At 39.6% G+C, this 5,189-nt stretch overlaps 1 long non-coding RNA gene across 1 annotated transcript; it reads left to right on the forward strand.

The window, feature by feature from the left end:
• The first annotated feature begins 1,145 nt into the window (after positions 1-1,145).
• On the forward strand, positions 1,146-2,064 carry LOC143744329 (uncharacterized). The gene is made up of 3 exons (XR_013205832.1): positions 1,146-1,434; positions 1,638-1,689; positions 1,776-2,064. It is a non-coding gene; the product is annotated as an uncharacterized LOC143744329 (long non-coding RNA).
• The last annotated feature ends 3,125 nt before the right edge of the window (positions 2,065-5,189 follow it).

A 5,189-nucleotide genomic window follows, 5' to 3' on the forward strand; every position in this document is an offset into this window, starting at 1 on the left:
GTTTGCCCCAAAAACTTTTCCAATTGTCTATGAATTCTTTATTATTTTGCGGACACCACGTAGACAGCCAGCCATTGAGTGATGAAAATCTGCTAACTATCTCATCACTCCTTCGAACAGGAAGGGGGCCTGAGCAAATTACAGTGCCTGACATCGTACTTGCGAGTTCAAACACCACTTTAATATTAATTTTGGTGATCTCCGACTGGCGGAAACATTTCTAAGCTACGTAACATGCTATCTGTTTCTGATGCGGAAAAGTTAGTTCGTGCATTCTTGACCTCGAGACTAGATTACTGTAATGCTTTATTAGCTGGCTGTCCTGCATCCTCATTAAACATGCTACAGTTAGTGCAAAATTTAGCTGCTAGAGTTCTTACTAGGTCAAGAAAATATGATCATATAACACCAATTTTATCATGTCTACACTGGTTACCTATTAAGTTCTGTATCAATTACAAAGTATTACTACTGACCTATAAAGCCCTAAATGGTATAGCTCCTGTGTATTTAATGGACCTTCTATCGCCCTACAATCCATCACGTTCTTTAAGATCACTAAATTCGAGGCTTCTGGTCATTCCTAGGATATCTAAGTCCACTAAAGGAGGGAGGGCGTTCTCGCATTTAGCTACTAAACTCTGGAACAGCCTTCCTGATATTGTTCGAGGCTCAGACTCGCTGTCCCACTTTAAAACTAGATTAAAGACGCATTTCTTTAGCCAGGCATTTACATAATGTTTACCTTTTATACCACCGTTGAATCAGATCGAATCCATTAATATTATGAACAGCAGCTATGCTAATTATTTCCCATCTGCTTTTCTGCTGTTATCTCGGGTAAATAGCGTTCGTCAGCTCCGGTTTGTATCCAGCCTCTCACGGAGACTTCAGATGCCCCAACACCTGCGATGAGATGACTAAACGCCTGTGAAGAGAAGACTCGACGCCTGTGAAGAGACGACTCAACGCCGGCGATATGTTATGCCCTAAATTACTACATATTTAACTAACTGTATTTTTTCTATGTACATTTCTGAAATGCACTTTCTGTAAAGCTGCTTTGAAACAATATGTATTGTGAAAAGCGCTATACAAACAAATTTGAATTGAGTTGGATCTTATTGAAGCTTGAATAAGTTATCATACTTTATTGTATTAAACATTTTTTCTACGTATGGTTCGATACATTTTTGCGTGTTGTAAATTGGCCTTGCGGTGACGTTTTGAAGACGTTTATCTTGTGAAGGTGTTAAAGTGTTTGGTCCACGTTCCCCTGTTATATGCACTGTTTGTGAGTTAATGTTACCTTATAGTTGAGTTTTTACTTTGAGATTATTGTGTGGTGCTTTCATCTCTTGTAGAGACATATAACGATTCAGAGAGGTGAGATGGAGGACACAACCCCGACCTCAACGATGGTCACAACCAGTAGTAAGTGTTAATATATCTTGTATTAAGTCTTGATATATCCTGATGCAAGTTATTGTAAGTAATTATCCGTTTTAACTAACTAACTTAACCAAATACTGTTGACTGCTGTGTTTTTGCATGGATTCAGAGCTTCAAACTGTGTGCTGCAAAATGTATCTTCATATTAACAAATCTGTTTTATTATTTGTGTATTTTTGTTGCAGTAAGATGACAGACAAAATTGCACCTGGCACATGGGTGCCACTGAAAAACAAGGTTGGTTATAAAGAAGTCTGCTAAAGTTGGGACTGCTGAAGTGTCAAACCCCAAATAAACTCCTGCTTTTTTTTTTTTTTTTTTAGGATATCTCCCAACAGATTGGTGGTGTAGACTGTGGAGTCTTCATGTTGATGGTGAGACATTGTTTTGATATAATTAAACCAATGATTGGTGTGGTGGTGTTTTTATTTTTATTTTTTTAAGTTACGGAACAAGGAAGATTTTTTTTAATTTGACGCTTACAAAGATGTTCCTTAATTTTTGCTGTTTTCCAGTATGCTCTACATCTTGCCTTGGGAGCACCCTTTGATTTTACATCTGTAAGTAATTACCAGTTCAAGTAATTGACCTTTATGATGTTGTAGCAGTTGAAATATCAAGATTTGTGTCTTCCAGTGCGACTTTCCAAACGTACGGAGATGGTGGGCTATTATTCTTCTGGAGAACTTTGGGATATATATATAAACAAACATATAATACATTTATATGTCACATTTAATCCTTTAATCTGTAATGAAGGAGCTAAATGGCTTCATTCCAACAGCCATCTGCTCAGGGGTCCGGTGGAAGAGCCTCTTTTCATTCGAATGAATGAAGATGACAAGGAAAAGGCCCTCAACAATCTCCTGGAACAATCAGAAGCTTCCAGAGAGCCCTTTCTATTTCATTTTGTGTTCAGGGATGACATGGAGTTGTTTTTGCAAGAATGTAAGGACAAAATGGGCCTGAGAGTGAGTTCCTCATTTGATACATTTAATGTTAAATTTATACCGGATTGTCATGATAAAATGGGCCTAGGGGTGAATTGGTCATTTGTTGTATACATTTTTGTTTCTTTTAAAACAATGCAAATTTTCTCTCTTTTTTTTAGATTTTTGACATTATTTTACATAAAGAAAAATGCATGCTGTACGTTATTGTGAAATAAAGTATATTTTATATAAAATGCCCATAAGTTTCAAGCATTATTTTGTACATAATAGTACAACTATATACGATTATATTACACAAAATCATTGTTTTAAAATGCTTATTGTACTGTACCTTAATGTATCATTATAACATAGGTATAAAGTATGACGTTTCGGGTGTAATAAAAGCATTCCGTTTCGTGTCTAAGCAAATTACGCTCCAAAACGTTAGGTGGCGTTACTCGGTTTAGAAGGTAAGCTCCGCCCCTCACTTCCGGTCCTGGAGCTGGTGTTAGAACGTAAGCTCTGCCCCTTACTTCCGGTTCTGGCACTGGGGTTCTGAAACTGGTGGTGCTGCGGGTCTGCAGCTGGATACTATTGGGGTGGGCGGGGCTCACTTCCACACCCTCGAATACCACAAGATTTCCTTTGGCGATGGATGGTGCAGTCGTCAGCTCGGACACTTCTGTGGGCGCTGGCTCAAACATCACGGTGGAGTCTCTCACGCCTACGGTTGGCTCTTGCTGTCGATCCTTGCCATCTGGGTGGTCTTGGTGTTGCACTGGGTTGCGATTGGGGCTGATGTCATCGTCAACAGGTCCGACGGTGATTGGTGATGCATATGATGCCAGCACCCACTCCACAAAATCCTCAATGCTCCCTTGAGGTCCCTCCCCAAACAACTGTCACTTAGTGGTGGTGTTTAGGCCTGCATACAGGAATGTGCAGAGGCAGTTATCCGGGAAGTTTGACAGATTGATTAGAAATATATAGTCCTCTTAATGTTTCTCGGGGGAGCGATTTCCCTGCTCAAGGCAAGTTAACAAAAAAAAATCAGGATTGTCCATGATGATAAAGGGGGAAACAAGGGAAGCCAGATATTAGTCTCTCTGTTTATCCCGAGGTTTACCGCAAACCGCCGGATCCAGGCCATATCGAGATCTGAGGAAGGACCATCACATGGACACGACGACAACGCATCCCTGAAGTGCCAGCCTCATCAACACTGTGAAGGCCTCATGGACACCTCAACAAACTCATCTCCATACCGGCGTGATGACTCCGACCCCTAACCAGATGAACTGGATAAATATTGTGAAAGTTCTGATCCAATCTGATTTCCGACCTATTATGCCGCCTAAATCATAATCATACACTGTTTGTTTGTTGGCCAAAGGAGGGCTGGCCCCCCTGACTGAGCCTGGGTTCTCCCAAGGTTTTTTTCTCCATTCTGCCACCTGATGGAGTTTTGGTACCTTGCCACTGTCGGCTTTTTTTCGCCTTTTTTCACCATTGGCTTTTGGCTTGCTTAGTTGGGGACATTTAACATTTAATTTTGAATTTACCAATACTATTACAACTTTACTTTCCTGTTATCTCTGTAAAGCTGCTTTGAAACAATTTGTATTGTAAAAAGTGCTATATAAATAAAGGTGACTTGACTTGACTTGTAGCAGTAAATGAAGAGATTTCTTATCGATCAAAAACTCAGAATTGTTGTTCACTCTGTACATGCTACCCTTAGGAGATACTATTAGGAAGCATGGCATTAGTTTTCACTGTTATGCTGATGATATTCAGCTCTATATTTCTTTACACCCTGACGAAACCTACCAATTCACAAATTTAACGGAATGCATAGATGATATAAAAAAACTGGATGACTAGTAATTTCCTACTACTTAATTCTGAAAAAAACAGAGATTCTAATTACTGGACAAAAAGCTTCCTCACATACTAACCTAGAATACTGCCTAACACTTGATGGAAGTCAAGTCTTCGACGTCAGTTAGGAACCTGGGTGTGCTCTTTGATACCAATCTTTCATTTGAAAGTCCTGTGTCTAGTATCTGTAAAACCGCATTTGTCCATCTTAAAAATATATCTAAATTACATCATATGCTCTCAATGACAAATGCGGAACAGTTAGTTTATGCGTTCATGACATGAAGGCTAGATTATTGTAATGCTATTATGGGTGGTTGCCCTGCATGCTTAATAAACAAACTACAGCTTGTCCAAACGCAGCAGCTAGAGTTATTACCAGAACCAGGAAGTATGACCATATTAGCCCGGTTCTGTCAACACTGCATTGGCTCCCTATTAAACATCGTATACATTTTAAAATGTTGCTAATTATTTACAAAACACTACTACATGGTTTAGCTCCCCAGTACTTGAGCAAGCTCTTAACGCATTATAGTCTGCCAAGTCTATTGCGATCTCAAAATTCTGGCCAGTTGATAATGCCTAGAATATCAAAATCGAATGCTTGCGGTAGATCCTTTTCCTATTTAGCACCTAAATGTTGGAACAGTCTTCCTAACATTGTCTGTGAAGCAGACACAGTCTGTCAGTTCAAATCTAGACTAAAAACACATCTCTTTGACCTAGCATACACATAACACATTGTAGACTTCTATAATTCAATGTTAGGCTGCATAGATTAGGTCAGCCGGAACCGTGACCACTTCCCATAAATCCTGATGTACTTGTTACATCATAAGAAGGATGGCGTCTACGCTAATATTAGTCTCTATGTTTATCCCGAGGTTTACCGCAGTCCGCTGGATCCAGGCCGTATCC

The sequence above is a fragment of the Siphateles boraxobius genome, unplaced genomic scaffold (assembly GCF_051911475.1).
Source record: "Siphateles boraxobius isolate OS27281-9 unplaced genomic scaffold, OSU_SipBor_1 2, whole genome shotgun sequence".
Classification (NCBI taxonomy): Eukaryota; Metazoa; Chordata; class Actinopteri; order Cypriniformes; family Leuciscidae; genus Siphateles; species Siphateles boraxobius.